This window comes from Tupaia chinensis, unplaced genomic scaffold (assembly GCF_000334495.1).
Source record: "Tupaia chinensis unplaced genomic scaffold, TupChi_1.0 Scaffold000028_1, whole genome shotgun sequence".
In the NCBI taxonomy this organism is placed as follows: Eukaryota; Metazoa; Chordata; class Mammalia; order Scandentia; family Tupaiidae; genus Tupaia; species Tupaia belangeri.
In genome coordinates, this window is record NW_006159458.1 from 364,281 (window position 1) to 381,546 (window position 17,266).

Below are 17,266 nucleotides of genomic sequence, written 5' to 3' on the forward strand. Positions count from 1 at the left end.
TTTTTCGCTATAGGGCGTGTGCACTTGTCAGACAAAGAGAGACAGAGAGAAAGCGAGAAATCATGCCCCAGGGGGGATGGTCATGCTGCAATCCGTTCTCCTCCATTCTCCTCTCAGGATCTTGGGCATGCACACACATGCGCCTGGCGTGAGTTTTAAGCCACTGGGTCCGGGACGTGATCCGCGGTCGACTACGTGGGAGTCCAGCTACATAGCCATTATGCTAACTGCTGGTTCCCAAGTTTGCTGTCTTATGGGGCATGGTTTGTAGCCCTCCAAAACAACTACAATAGTAACAGCAAAAATCACTGATCACAGATCACCATTAAAAACCGTAATAATAATTACAAAGTTTGAAATGTGAAAATTATAAAAATGTGCCACAGAGACACCAATTCGAACTGAAGTTCTTGAAAAAATAGCACCAATAGCCTTGCTCAAAACCAGGTACCCCAAACCTTCAGTAAAAAGCCAGTATCTGTGAAGTGTAATAAAACGAGGCATGCCCGCAATCACTAAATACTAACTCCCCATTTTGCTTTTGACCCAGTCCCTAGATATCACCATTCTACTTTCTGTCGTTATGATTTTGACTGCTCCAGGTAATTCTTCTAAGGGACTCTTGTAGTGTTTGCCTTTTTGTGGTTGTCTTATTTAATTTATCATAATCTCCTCAAGGTTCATCTATGTTGTACATTGTGTCAGATTTTTTTTCCTTGTGTTAAGGTTTTGCCATCGAGCATGTGTGCTCGCTGGAGAGAGACAGAGAGAGAGACAGGAGAGGGAAAGTGAGAAATCACTCCCTAGGGAGGATGGCCATGCCATATCGCTTCTCCATTTTCCTTCTGGGATTTTGGGCATACACGCACATGTGCCCAGCGTGAGTTTTTAAGCTTCAGGACTTGAAGCGCAGTCAGCCGTGTGGGAGTCCAGAGTCTTAACCACTGTACCAGCTGCTGGCTCTAGACTATTTTTCCTTTTTAAGGTTGTTCAGATAATGGCCCTCTCAAATTTGACATTGCTATCTCTATTGAGGGTTCAACATCAAATTAGCTTTTTCAAATATCATTGCACTGACTTTTCAACAATATTTTAAAAGTTGCTTGTTAATATTCAGATAAAATTAGGGCTAAAATTTGGAATTTTGTCCAGTGTACAATTGGAATGATCTTAAGACAGTAAAGATTCCAACTAGTGGCTTTTCCAGATAATAGAGAAACAGATGGTATTTCTTTTTGTAGATGTTTATCAATGAGCAAATTTTATATTTTTAATTTCAATGCTGTAGATATTAAACACTTACTGGATATAAGGTACAGTCTTTTCAGCATAAAAGGAAGTAGTCTTTTTTTTTTTTTTTTTTTTTGAGAGGTTTTTGCTATAGGGCACTTGCACTTGCCAGAAAGGCAGAGACAGAAAGTGAGAAATCACCCCCTCCTGGGGGGATGGCTATGCCACAGTTCCTTCTCCTCCATTCTCTTCTCGGGATCTTGGGCGCGAACACTCGCCTGGCATGAGTTTAAGCCAGGAGGTCCAGGACTCGAACCGTGATTGACTACATGGGCGTCCAGTGACATAGCCATTTTGTCATCTGCTGGTCTGAAAAGGAAGTGGTCTTTATCCTCAAAGAACTTCCAGTGTAATAGGGGACATGAAACGTGTTCATAGACCGAACATCACAACCAACAGACTGTGACTTTCAAACAACTCCTCTAGGCAGTATTTGAAGAGTGCAGAGGGAGGTCCGCGTGTCTGGGGTGAGCAGGGATAGCTCCCTGAGAGAGTAAGCAGTAGGGCGCACTTTCCCAAATCGGGGTGGGGTGGGCTTTTCCGAGGGTGTGGGCAGGCACAGAGTAGGTGGAAACGCCCTGCAGCATAGCCCGTTGAATGGGAGGAAGGTTTGTTTTTTTTTTTTTTTTTTTTTTCTGTTGGCAAACAAAGAAAACTAAAAATGGTAACCCTTGGGTATTGTGAAAATTTGAATATCAAAAACTGGAGATTTGATTATAAAAAATTGAAAACTTAATGTTAGTTAAACAACAGATTCATTAGACCAACATGGCAATGATGTTAGATTTTCCTGTATGTGCCTGAAATGTGAAGGAGCACTAGTTCCTAAGTGTAATGTCTTGACAATTAAATGTCCGTACTTCAAGCATTTTGCCAAGAAGTTTTGCTTTCTTAGTTTATTATTTGTGAATGAAAGCTCACATATGATTTCAGGGTCCTTTGACTTCTGCCAAAGAGTGCATGCAGAGGTTGGAAATGAAGACTGCAGGGCAGCAGACTAAAGGAAAATGTGCTAAAATGATAAAATTTGCAGTCCTTATTCCTTCGTGTTAGCTGGCGTGGTGTGTCATACAGCACGGGGTGAGATCCAGGACACTTACATTCTTCACCCTTCCCGACTTTCTCGCTGAGAAGCAACGTAGCCTTGACGAGCGTTTTCCATGCCAGGTTTCCCTCCTACAGATCGGTAACGTGTCAGGTCCCTGGTCACTCTGCAGCAAGGTCCTGGCGGACATTTGAAAGATAATAAGATCTGGGGTCAGTTTTGCCCCTATGTGAACCACTCTAATGGCCTCTCTTTAGGTTCCTGGTGTCTCTTCTGCCCCAACCCTCACTGCCCACCCTGTAGCCAGCGGCCCTTCAAAGCACAAACCTGACCACGTGTTTCTTCTCCTTGAGACCTAAAGCTGGGACGAGTAGATGGTGTAATGGTTACATTGCTGGGCTCCCACATAATTATCTGCTGTTCAAGTCCCAGACCCAGTGGCTTAAAACTCCACACCGGGTGTGTGCCCAAAATCCTGAGAGGAGAATGGTGGAAAAGGGATTGCAGTGTGGCCAACTCCCTGGGGGTGATTTCTCACTTTCTTTTTCATTCTGGCTCTCTGGCAAGCACACACGCCCTGTAGCAAAAATCTTTCTCTAAAACAAACGAAAAAAAAAAAAAAACCAAATGAAAAGAAAACCCCAAAGCTTCTCCCAGCATAGGGAGCAAAACCCTTGGCTGGGTTCATAAGGCCTGTGGGGACTGGTTCTCAGTAACCTGTGCCTCTGCAACCCCTGCCCAGTTCTCAGACAGGATACTTGCTGCTGCCTTTGCATATGTTGTTTTGCTGCCCCTTCCACTCCTCACCCCATCTTCCCCTCCACAGCACTCCACAGGAGCATTTACAACGGTGAGCATAGCTACAGTTCCACATTTGTTTACTATCTGACTCCTCCTCAGGGCTGTAAGCTTCATAAGCGCTAAAGCAGTGTACTTTTTTTTTTTTTTTAAGAATTATTTATTTAATTTTATTTATTCATTCATTTATTTTAATTTGACCAGAGAGAGACAGAGAAAGAGAGGGAAAGTGAGAAAGCAAGCCACCAGGTCCAGGACTCAAACTGTGGTTTGCCATGTGGGAGTGTCCAGCGCCTTAACCACCATGCCACCTGCTGGCCCAGCAGTGTACTTTTTTCTTCTCATCATTCAGTTCCTGGTTCCTGCAGAATGAAATCTAGTACATAAAACATCAAAAATATTTGTTGAGTTTATTCACAAATTTACTCATTTTGTGGCTTTTAAAATAGAGACAAATGGGGACCAGCAGATGGCGTAATGGTTACATCACTGGACTTCCACATAGTCAACCATGGTTCGAGTCCTGGACCCAGAGGCTTAAAACTCATCCTGGGTTTGTGTGCGTGTGTGCCCAAGATCTCGAGAAGAGACTGGAAGAGAAGGGATAGTAACCTGGTCACCCCTCCTGGGGGGGGGGTGGTTTCCCGCTTTCTGTCTCTCTGTCTCTCTAGCTTGCACACATGCCCTATAGCAAAAAACAAACAAACAAACAAACAAACAAACAAAAACTCTCTTAAAAAACAGAGAAAAAGCATAGCAGTTTCTACAAAGGCTGCTCACCTGTTTTGCAGGAGTGTTATCAAGATGAAGTGTTTTGACATGAGGATAGCAAAGTACACTGTGCACAAATGGTAGTCTTTATTTATTATAGAGATTGCTGAGAACAAGATGAGATAATGCCACAGAAACTTTCTGGCTCAAAGGTGAGCTAAAAAAAATTCTTACTATGTCAAAGGGAAATCTAAGATTGAGGATATATCCTGGAAAAGCTTCTAGAAGAGAGGATAATATGTCAATTGACAGTATTCAAGATTTCTCAGTCTTCTTAATGTGCAAATCTATGAATTATTTATGCTCACATCTCCATCTCCTTTGGAGTCCAAACACACCGCCGAGGAGTGGCTTTCTCGTCGTGGTGCTCCTGCTTGCTGTAGATTGCAGACTAGAGGCTGCAGCTCTGAGGGCATCCGGTCGCCTCTCACACATGCGATTGCTGTCTTAAAGCTGCTTTGTCTGACTCATCACAGGCTAAACCCTGAGCCTGCAAAATCACACTGATTTTGACTTAGAAGATAGTTTATTCTGCTTTGTTTGATAAGGTAATAAAGAATTGTGGAAATGCCTGGAGGGTACCAAATTCCATTATAGTAATATATAATACAAAGTGTGTGTGCATGTGTGTATAATGTAATATAATATATATAATATACATATATAAGTATTTATAGTCCAGTTGTATTTATTTTCCCAACCAAAAACTTGCAGCTTCTATGTAGTAGCAGGTAGCTGTGCCTGCATGGCTCAGAGACCTCAACATTACCCATAAATTTTTTAAAAAAAGAATTATTTAGGGGCCAGCAGGTAGTACGGTTGTTAGGGGCACTGGACTCCCACATGGCCGATGGCAGTTCGGGTCCTAGACCTGGCAGCTTGCCTTCTCATTCTCTTTCTCTCACTATGTCCTGCTCTGGTCCAGTGAAAATAAATAAATAAATAAATAAATAAATAAAGATAAATCTTAAAAACTATTTTATTTAATTTTATTTATTATTTAAAAAAAATTTGCTATAGAGCATCCATGCTTCCCAGAGATAGAGAGAGCCACCGAGTGTGGGACTTGAACTGGAATCAGCCATGTGGAAGTCCAACACCTGAACCACCATGCCATCTGCTTGCCTAACCCATAGATTTTTTAAATTATTAGGAAGATATGTCCTTTCAGGATATTTCCCAATTTTGTCACTTTCATTATTTATAAGCATTTATTCATATTTTGCTTTTCTTTCTTAAGCTGAGTAATATATCACACATTATAAATAATATCCTAGTTAGTAACTGGTCAGAGGATGGAGTAAATAAACTCCAAACAGGAATTAATTCCCATGGGAATTAAGAACTTTCACAATGGGAGTAGATGAGGGACTGCAGAGAGCAGAAGTTTGTCTCTTCTAATGGAAATGACTCTTGGGCTCTGGGTCCACACTGGGGTTTGGTAGAGGCATTGTATATACAGAGGTGGACATCACGACTTCCTTTTTTTTTTTTTTTTTTTGGAGAGGTTTTTGCTATAGGGTGTGTGTGCTTGCCGCAAAGATAGAGACAAGAGAGACAGAAGGCGAGAAATCACGCCTCGGGGAATTGGCTGTGCCGCAATCCCTACTCCTCCATTCTCCTCTCGGGATCTTGGGCACGCATGCACACACGTCCAGCATGAGTTTAAGTCACTGGGTCCGGGACTCAAATCTGGTCAACTACGTGGGAGTCCAGCGACATAGCCATTACATCAACTGGTAGTCCCACGACTTCCTTTTCTTAAAAACCTTTTTTTGGTATAATCTCAGAGACCATGTTGGTACAAGAGTTTATCCGCCCTAAATCTAAATTTAGACCATTTGGTAATGTACCTTTAAAAAAATAGAGTGTGGTGCTATGTCCTTAAAACTCAGCACACCAGTGGCACCAAGGGGGATGTTGTCACCCTTAGGAGCACTTTATGACAACATTGACAGGGTGAAGAGGCTGTGCAGATTTCCTGGGAGGCTGCAGCTCTTCAGCTTTCCCATAGGGAATTCTGCCTGGCACTGTGGGTAGAATTAAAAAAAAAAATGGAGAAAAGAATAAGGAAAATGATCATAGCATGTACCTTAGGGAGGCTTTGATAACTCTCAAAACAAAACCAGAATATCTATAGAATATCCATTGTCCTCATGTATCCCTGTTTCAAATTCATTTACCAAAGTCACAGTTACCAATACATACATACATAAAATGCCTTTTTATATAACAAAAAATCTCTTAAAATAAGTTCTTATTAGAAATGCAGTCCATGGAACCAGCAGGTGGTGTAATGGTTAAGGTGCTGGATTCTCACCACATGGTTGACCACAGTTCAAATCCTGGACCTGGTGGCTTGCTTTCTCACTGGCGGGAGACAAGAAATATCCTATAGACAAATCTCTAGACGGCAGGTGGCAAGAGTGGTGTTGGGAGAAATCCCTAAGTATGAGACCACAATGGTGAGGAGAAAGTATGTTGTTGGCAAGATAAACTTAGTAGTTAAATTACCTGTTTTTTTTTTTTTTGTCAACGTAGAAAGGAGGTGAGACTAATCATTCTACTGAGTTTTTTTCTGCTTTTAAATTACTTAATGTGTATAATTTGTGTTATGTTGAATTTTACTCCAGCCAGCCAGTCTACTAGTGAATGAGAATGAAGTCATGTTCTATTATTAAATCCAATATCTTTCTTTTCATTATTTATAATCATTCATTCCATGCCAATACTATGTGGAGCTCTGCAGAGGTCATTAAAAAAAGAGAATTCTTGCCTGACACGTTTTACATTAAGTAAGAGGTAGTTAGTGTATTTTATGTAATACCTGCCATCTAAGAGCATCCTATTAGTTATAATATTGCTTCTCTAAGGTGTAAAATAAGGAAAGAGAAAACAATGCTAAAGGTTTATATCATCTGTGGAAGCCCATGTCTGCCCTGTGCCATGACTAGATTTAAATGCAGCTTCTGCGGTCCTGTCCAGGCATAGTGCAACATCACGGGTGTATAGCTTTGCATAAATAATGCTCAGAACAGACCACTACTTACTGAATCATCAACTCCACGTGCCTTATTCTGCAGGGTGTTCTTTAGAGAGATGATTACAACAACTGGGCAGATTTTACCTGCGCTTAAAAGATTGAGAAACGTTCCAGCCCCGAGGTACAATGACTCTTGGCAGTGTGAGATTTCTGCCAGCACTTGGATTTTACATCTCAGGCGTTATTTGGGATTCTGTCATTTTGTGATAGATAGGATTGATGAGTATTCTTTTTTTTTTTTTTTTGAGAGGTTTTTGCTATAGGGTACATGTGCTCACCAGAAAGACAGAGAGACAGAGAGATAGCGAGAAATCCCCCCCCCCCCCAGGGGGGATGGCCATGCCGCAATCCCTTCTCTTCCATTCTCATCTCGGGATCTTGGGCACGCACGCACATGCGCCTGGCGTGAGTTTAAGCCACTGGATCCAGGACTCGAACTGTGGTCAACTCCCTGGGAGTCCAGCGACATAACCATTATGCCAACTGCTGGTCCTGACTATTCTTATTATGTTATCTCAACAGAACATGTTCTGTTTACTCTCTCCTGTGTTGATCAAGAAAACCTTTTTGTCATATAACTCTGAGTTCGCTCTTTTTCTTTCTTTCTTTCTCTCTCTCTTTTTTCCCTTTGAATGGGATATTATTGTTTCTTAGAGCTGAGTAATAGTCCACGGTACATCATTGCCACAGCTTTTCAATCCAGTCTTTGGTTTTTAGACACTTAGGTTGATTCCATGTTTTAGCACTTGTGAACAATGCTGCAATAAACGTTTCAAGTGTCTTTCTGAGTGCTTTCCTGTACTTTTGCTAAATACCCAGGAGTGAGATTACTGGGTCATACATAAGTTCTATTTGCAGATTTTTGAAATTTTTTCCACAGAGGTTATACTAATTTGCATTCCTACCAACAGTGTAGGAAGGTTCCCTTTTCACCACAACCGCACCAGCAATGGTTGTTCTGTATTTTTTCTTATCCTAGCCATTCTAACTGGGGTTAAATGCTATCTTATTATTGTTTTAATTTGCATTTCTTGTATAACAAGGGACTTTGAACATTTTTTCATACACTTTTTTTTGCCATTTATAAGTCTTCCTTGGAGACTTATCTATCCAATTAATTTACCCATTTTTTAAATTGGATAATTTTTTTGGTGGGGTGAGCCACTTGAGTTCCCTACAGATTAACATTTTTAAATTAACTGCAAGCATTGATACGTTTTACATAAAACAAGCATGTTCGCTTTTGAAAAACTGGAAGATCCAATGTCTCAAGACACATTCCTAACAGATACCATTAGCAGAAACTGAGTTCTTATTAAATGGAGATACGCTTTTCGTTTCACTCGAATTACCTGAAAATAAGCATTTGAAGGAGTGACTGCCTGCTTAGGCCATGTTTTGCAGAGTGCTCCGAACTCACTGTTGCACGAGCCACATGACCAACAAAGCGAGCTTGTCCTTTTCTTTACCGAGTCGCCATGATTATTTCTAGTACCTAGCCTGTTCTTAAGGGCTGCTACATGCCCTGACGACACTAAATGACTTTCACTCCTAACTCCATTTCTTTATGTAAACCCTCCCCTGCATCAGACTGAGACCATGTCCCGCCACTAACTAATTTCTGATCACAGTCCAGCAGAGATCAAGAATAGCCCATTCAGTTTTATGGTCACTTTCGACCATGTCCTGAGGGTTTCTCTTTCTGTTTATTCATTTACATTTAAAAAACAAATAATTATTTTATTTAACTTTATCTATTCATATTTTAGTTGACCAGAAAGGGACAGAATGAGAGCGAGAGAAAGTGAGAAAGCAAGCCATCAGGTCTAGAACTCGAACCCACGGTTGGCTATGTGAAAGTCCAGTACCCTTAACCACCACGCCACTTGCTGGCCCCTATTAATTTACTTTTTTTTTTTTTGAGAGGTTTTTGCTATAGGGCGTGTGCGCTCACCAGAAAGAGAGAGACAGAGGCAGAAAGTGAGAAATCACCCCCTGGGGGGATGGCCACACTGCAATCCCTTCTCCTCCGTTCTCCTCTCAGAATCTTGGGCATGCATGCACACATGCCCGGCGTGAGTTTTAAGCCACTGGGTCTAAGACTCAAAATGTGGTCAACTACATGGGAGTTCAGCAACATAGCCATTACGCTAACTGCTGGTCCCCTATTAATTTACTTTTGACAGGAAGTTTGAGTCTATCTGAGTAAGGATTATCCCACCCCTGCAACCACCACCAATTTGCCTTAAGGTATATGCACTTGCTGGAAAGAGACAGAGCAAGAGAGAGGGTAAGTGAGAAAGCACCCCTGCGGCCTGCACAGGGCATAGTCATGCTGCAATCCTGTCTCCATTTCTTTCTCCTTTAGGGATGCTCGCACATGTGATCGGCGTGTTTTACAGGCTGCAGGGCCAGATTCAAACTGCACAGTCGGCCACATGGGACCCAGCTGCCTTATCCTCCACCAGCTAGCTGGCCCACGAGTGAGGCAATTTCAGTAGTTCTGATTTAACCAGGGCTAGCAGTAGTCCACACTGCTCTGCTCTGGGAGACAACCTGTAGCAGGACAGTGTAACTAACCCGTGAGCAGGCAGACCCCATGACCAGTAAGTCACAACTCCATGCCATGTGCTAGGCCGCTTGAGACCACCATTCACACCTGTAGCTGAAGTCAGAATTTAGCCAGGTGCCTTGGAGAGGGCTACTCTAATTTTTCCTCAAAAGAAAAGCTCTCTCTGTACAAATGGGGTGCATCTCCTCGTAGTGATCCATACTCTACCCCTAGTTACTAGCCAAATACACTATAAACACTTACTGTACAGTCTTTTAGATTTCAAACTACACAGTTTTCACAACTAAGATCAGCTCATTTGAATTTTTTCACCTTATACTAAAGAATGGAGTGAATAAATTTAAATAATTGATATTCAGCCATGATTAAACAATTTCACAACTTCCTAGTATAGCTCTGAAGGTCAAGTAAAAGCAAGCATGGATCCACAACAATGTTTTCTTGGAGATGCCGTGGGTACGGACATTTTCATAACTGTACGCCAATTTGCTATGACTGTATTCAACAAGAGAAATGAAAAGGGAATGTACGGTGATAATTAAATTAACATTTTCTCAGAGATAACATTTTTAGGGTGTGAATAAAAATGTGCTAGAAATTCACATCACATGCTGTCAAGATCCACACGCCACCTCGTTCTACTATACCTGCTATTAACTCCAGCGGCATGTGTAATATAAAGAGGTGCTTTAAAAAACAATCTGTGAATACCTTCGATCTCAAAAGCATCATTTAACAAAATTCTGAGAGTTGAAGGTGTTTTTCCTCAAAAAAAAAAAAAAAGTTACTTTCAATTCCCTCACACTGTCACTTTCATAAGTAAAATATAACAGGAAACAATAATCTTCCAAAGGGCAATTATTTAATTTGACTTGTCCTCACTTTTTGGCACTTCAAATAGGTAAAAACATTATTTTTTGCCTAAAATGTTTTTCTCCCATTTCTGGATTTTCTGGATGGGCTTTAATAAAGTACGAAAGGTAGGGACCAGTAGTTGGCGTAATGGCTATGTCACAGGATTCCCGTGTAGTCGACTGTGGTTCAAGTCCCAGACCTGGTGGCTTAAACTCATACCAGGTGTGTGTACGTGCGTGCCTAAAATCCTGAGAGGAGAATGGAGGAGAAGGGATTGTGGCGTGGCCATTCCAAAAGTCTGAAAGGTAACAAGAGATCCCAAATGGCCCTGTTTTTTTGTTTTTTAATTTTATAATTTTTTATATTCAGTTATTGTATACATCTCTATAATACACGGTATGTTTTTCAAGGTATGCATGCAGTATGCTATCATCAAAGCAAGAATATTATCATAAACATAATTTTCAACAGAGAACCTTGCAATCTTGTATTTAATATGAATTTTTCCCATCCACTCTCTACCATCTACTCCTCTCCCATACAATTTCTGATATCTATGCTTGTCTTTCCAACTTTTATAGCTTCGGATCTTTTAATTTCTACTGTAGAGTGCAGGCATTTGGGATATACTCAGCAGGGATATACAGTGTTTGTTTTTTATGATTGGTTTATTTCACTTAGCATTAATCTATGTTCATCTGCTTTAAGATAAATGGCAGGTCTCATTGTTCCTTATGGCTGAATCATGTTCTCTATGTTTTTCAATCCATTCATGAGTTCTTGAGCATTTAGGTTAATTCCATGTCTTAGTAATTGTTAATAATGTTGCATTAAACATGGATGTGCAAGTGTCTTTCTGATTGAATATTTTTCTGTCCTTTGGATAAATGACAGAGAGGGATTACTTGGTAATATGGTAGTTGTAGGTTTTTGAGGAACCTCCTTATTGTTTTCATAGTGGCTGTAGCAATTTATATTCCCACCAGCAATGCAGGAGAGTTCTCTTTCACCACAGATTCCCCAGAACATTTTCTTTATTTTCTTGATCAAAGCCTTCATATTGGGGGTGAGTAGTATCATATTATGGTTTTGATTTACATATCCCTTTTGATAAGATGAATATTTTTTTCATAAGCATTTTGGCTATTCAGTTGTCTTCCTTAGAAAATTGTCTGTTCAGCTCATTTTGTAATTTTTTTTTTGAGGGGGGGCAGTGGGAGTGAGCTGCCTGAGTCCTCTATATAGTATTCTGGTTATCAGCTCCTTATTTGAAACACAGTTTGCAAACATTTTCTTCCATTCTAAGGGTTGTTTCTTCACTCTAATTGCTATTCCTTTTGTTGTGCGGCTTTTTAGTTTCATGAGATCCCATTTGTCTATTTTTTGGATAATTACCTGTGCTTTAGGACCCTGTGTTTTAAGAGCAAATAGTTTCTTTTATGACTTCAACCTGAAGAACAGCTTCAATACTCTGGGTCAATGGAAAGAGTTTTCAGTAAAGGGCTTTTTTCCCTTTTTTCTCATGATTCTAAATTTCGAGACGTGATTGAGGTCCTGAAATAAATGAGACAGAAGCTCTAGAGAGGAGAAAAACCTGGTATGTATCTTATTTGCAAAGTCTATTTTTGTGTCATTTGGAAAGGCAATGCATTCTTTTTAAGTAGTCTCATTATTGAAATTCACTTTTGAGCAGTTCATCTTCCATTTAATTCATTAAGTTAGAAAGTTCTGAACTAAGCCTGGTCATTTGTGGTCTCCCTTGACACTGAGTTCAGGAGGAAAAGAAGATAAAGCATGCAAAGGGACTCTTTAATTGAAAATCCACATGCACTGGAGGTAAGCCCTGATACCTGTAGTGTCTGCTGTGTACCAGAGTCCCCACCAGTCCCTGCCTAACTCAGCATCAGCATGCTTTCCTTTCCATGGATTAAACATACTGGCAAGGGGTGAAGATAGGAAAACAGTACTTAGAAAATACCCCTTCTTTTAATAAAGTATTATTTTTAAATTGGCATATAATAATTATACATAAAATGAGGTACAGTGTGATATTTTGGTACCTGTGTATAACGTATAATGATGTAATCAGGGTAATCAGTCTGTTTGTCATGTCTTTGTGTTGGGAACATTCCAAATCTTTTCTTCCAGCTATTCTAAAATCTAAAATAAATTATTGTTAACTGTAGTCACCATGATGTGCTATACAGAACACTAGAACTTATCCCTCCTATCGAAGTGTAATCTTGTATCTGCTAACCAATCTCTCCCTACTTCCCCCTCTCCTCTCCTTCCTAGCCTCCAGTAACTACTACTCTCTGTATTTCCATAAAATCAACTTATTTGTTTGTTTGTTTTTAGCTGCCACCTATGAGTGAGATATGCAGCATTTATCTTTCTGTGCCTAGTTTATTTTGCTTAACATAATGTTCTCTAGGCTCGTCTGTGTTGTCAATAATGACAAGATTTCACTCTCTCTCTCTTTTTTTTTTTTTTACAGATGATAGTATTACATTATATAATATATTCCACATTAAAAAACTACTCATCTACTAGTGGACACTTAGGTTGATTCCATATCATGACTGTCATGGATAGGGCTTTAATAAATGCAGGAGTGCAGATAATTCTCTGACTGATTTGTTTTCCTCTAGAACATATACCCAGTAGTGGGGCTACTGGACCATATGGTTGTTCTATTTTTAGCTTTTCGAGGAACCTCTATATTGTTCTCCAAAATGGCTCTACTATTGGGTTGCTGGAAAAGTCATGACATATTTTTTTCTGTTTTTCCATGCAAAAATGCATCATGACTTTTCTGATAAAATTTACATTTCTACCAACTGTCTATGAGAATTCTCCTTTCTCCACAGATTCACCAGCATTTGCTAGGTTTTTTTTTTTTGTCTTTTTGGTAAGTCATTCTTAACATCCCTTTCTTAGGTGAGGTCATTACTCAACTTGGGATGCTTTATATCTTGAGGAAGAAAAAATGAAAAGTAGATTTTCTGAGGAACTTGGAGGACCCTTGAAAGTTATTTTCTCTCTTGGCACAATGACTATAAGAGTACTTTTAAAGATTCATTAAAAAGTGGAATTAAGTAGGAGTAAAGTATTTTGGTGTAAAACAATTAAAATCCAGGCATATTTTTTCATAGTATGCATTTTTCCATGAATTTTTTTCAACCTTTTCATTCAGTTGGAAAACTCTCCTCATGATTTGAGTAGCAATGGTTTGATGGGACACTGGGCATTTTTTAAATGAATGGTCTGTTATACTGTATACCTACTGTCTGGAGTCAATAGGGTGTGGTACCCCAAATGTCAAAGCAGCCATGGCAGGAGGGATGAGCTTTCAAGCTACTGGGTCTGTTACCTCTTGCCCAGCACCCTGACATCACGGTTATGTGCCCAGACCACTCTCTGGAAGTCCTTTTGCTCTAGCCCTTGTTGCCATTATATATCCTGGGCCATCTCCCCCATAGTCAGATACTTTTCTAAGTTTCAGCACCTTTAGAGAGCTGAGGATCCATGGGAGTGTAGACTTACGCTCACTGTTTTTCCAAGAAACATGCAATTCAAGACATACCAATTCAAAAAACAAGGCAGAGACACCTTCTCTTTCTTTATAAAATCATTCTTTCATCTTTTATCAATGTGGACATTTAATGAGGAACCCTAATGTTATAGGATGTGTGTGCTTGCTGGAGAGAGAGCGTGAAAATGAGAAATCACCCCATGGCGGCACAGCCACAATGTAGTCCCTTCTCCATTCTCCTCTCAGGATTTTGGGTATGGATGCATATGTACCTGGCATGTTTTTTAAGCTGCTGGGTCTGGGACTTGAACCACAAAGTTGGCCTAATGGGATCTAGCTGCCTTAACACTTTGCTACTGACCAGCTCAAGAAATACCTTTTATATCTGCTTTCTAGTTCATCTTTCATGTACTGTTAAAATTAATCATCTGGCATTTTCTCACCCACTTACCCAGCCGCTAACAGAGTGTGATCAACACAACGTGGTGACAATTTCAGCAAGAGAGAAATATCACTTTAAAGAGTAAATGCCAAGAATTGTAAAAGTTAAAGAAAAGTGACACGAACTATAAGCCATAAACACGGAGATCCAGCACTGTTAGACTATGGAAATGTGGGGGTTAGGGAGGGGGCCAGAGCAGTAAAGAAAAGGAGAAAACCACGTAGCAGGTAACAGCGGCTTTCTGTTTCTCCAGACTCACACTCATCTCAGCCATGCTCACGTTCATCCTCTGCATTTCCAGGAACACCGACTTCCTTTCTGTTTAGGACTCCTTAAGGCTATGTATGGTTTATTTAGACCTTCCCACTTCATTGTGCCATGAATGAAACACCCAAAAGAATGAACTGGTCAAGGAAGAGACATTGATCCTTGGATCTTTAATCTAGTTCTCTACTGCTAACCTGTCTTTTTTTTTCTTTAAAGTTTTGGCCATAGGACATGCATGTTGGCTAGAGAGAGACAGAACGAGGGAACGAGGGAAAGTAAGAAATTGCTCCCTCCAGGGGGTATGAACGGGCCACGGTTCTTTCTTCTCCTTTCTCCTCTGGGGACTTTGGATACGCTTGCTACACACCTGGTGTGGTTTTCAAGCTGCCTGTCAGGACTTGAACCATGGTTAGTCACATGGAAATCCAGCACCTGGATCCATGCCACCTGCTTGACATCACATTTACATTTTATTGGCCCAGTTTTCTTTTTATTCTTGTGCTGGTTGAACACATATACCAAAATACATAAAAAGAAAATGTTTGATTATATGTACTGTTAAATCAGTCCATTTCCCCCCATGGTTCCTAAGCCTTAGGCTCAGAGTAACTTATAGGCAGTCAGAGTCATAAAGAATGTTGATTGTTATTTCTTTTGCTGTTCATGAGTATAAACTGGGAAGAATGAGGTAGCTTGTAATGGCTATGGGCGTGTAAGTGTTTACAAGTCTATCTGTGAGGCTGGGTCAGCCAGTTCTCAGTGCTAGATCAGAGGAGACTCCACAGTTAGACGTCATCTTCCTTTTTCAGTTTCTTTTATTACTATTATTTCTTTGTTTCTTGACACAACAGTGCTGTCACCTTCTGCTGGACAGGTTTTTCATTTTTAGTTTCTATGGCAGTGTACTTTTTTTTTTTTTAGTTTTTGCTATGAGGCACATGCTCACCTGGGAGGGGGGAGAGAGAGAGAGACAGACAGACAGACAAAGTGATTTTTCTCACCTCTTCCAGGGAAGGTGGTCATACCACAGTCCCTTTTCCTTCATTCTCCTTGGAATTTTGGGCACACATGTACATGCGCCTGGCATATTTTTCAAGTGGTTCAGGACTCGAACCACAGAGTCAGCCACATAGGATCCAGCTGCCTTAACCTCCATGCCATCTGCTGGCTCCTAGTAGTGCACTTTCATTGTTCTCCTTTATTACCTTTCTTTCCCTTCCCATCCCCCCCATTCTCCATTTCCCACTCCCCTCTCCTGGTTACCTGTCATTCAGAAGACCCAAGTGCAGGGACCAGCAGTTAGCGTAATGGCTATATAGCTGGACTCCCATGTAGTCAACCACGGTTCGAGCCCTGGACCTGGAGGCTTAAACTCACGCTAGGCACATGTGTGTATGTGTGTGCCCAAGATCCCGAGAGGAGAATGGAGGAAAAGGGATTGCGGTGTGACCGGGGATGATTTCTTGCTTTCTGTCTCTCTGTCTCTCTCTCTGTCTTTCCGGTGAATGCACACGCCCTATAGCAAAAACCTCTCAAAAAACAAACAAACAAACAAACAAAAAACACCAAGTGCAAACCACTTAATTCTGTGAACCTCATCTATAAAATGAAAATATTAATAATTTTCATTTAAGGTTAATTTTCTACTCATATTCAACAATCCCAAATGCAGTAGGACCTTCCATAACAGATTCTGTTATCACTTTCTGCCCAAATCTGAACTTTAAGATACTTTAGCCAGAGGGTATTTAATAGCCCCCAAATACCCTGTGTATTTCCTCTTCCCACAAATCTAGCTTTGCTTCCTATTATCTACTAATTTAAAAATTGGACTTCAGTGTTGGTCTTACTGCCTCTTTTATATCATCTCTCTTCAACTTCTTATCTCATTTTACAAGGATCCCCATGCTGAGCTCTCTTCCCTTGCCCAAAGGCCCAGTTGAGCTTCACACCCACGTTTCATACCCATCAGTCTTCCTGGTTCCTTTTCATCATGTACTCTCCAGTTCATTAACTCTCAGATCCACGTGGGGGGATGCGTCACTCCAGGCATCTGGAATCCTCATTAGCATGGACTTTCTAAGTATCCTATTGAGATACAAAAGTGATAAAATATTTAAAAAATGTTACACTAATATTAGGTAACATTTTTGTTATAGTATAATCTTTTTTTTTTTTTTTTTGAGAGATTTTCACTGTAGGGCGCGTGCGCTCGCCAGACAGACAGAGAGAGACATAGAGACAGAAAGCGAGAAATCACCCCCCAGGGGGGATGGTCACGCCGCAATCCCTTCTCCTCCATTCTCCTCTCGGGATCTTGGGCACGCACGCACACGCGCCCGGCGTGAGTTTTAAGCCACCGGGTCCGGGACACGAACCGCGGTCAACTACGTGGGAGTCCAGCGACATAGCCATTACGCTAACTGCTGGTTCCCTATAGTATAATCTTTTTAAGAATTGCAGTTAATATTGTTTCTCATTATTAAGTGTTTGGAAAACTGGATTCTAGAAACAATAGACTATCAGTCTTAGACAGAATGCTAAAAAGAATTATGACACCCATAGTTTTGTTACCACTGAAGACGTGACAGTCAGTAAGATGCAGTGAGATCAGGGCATTCCAGATTCATTCTGATAGAGTTCATTAG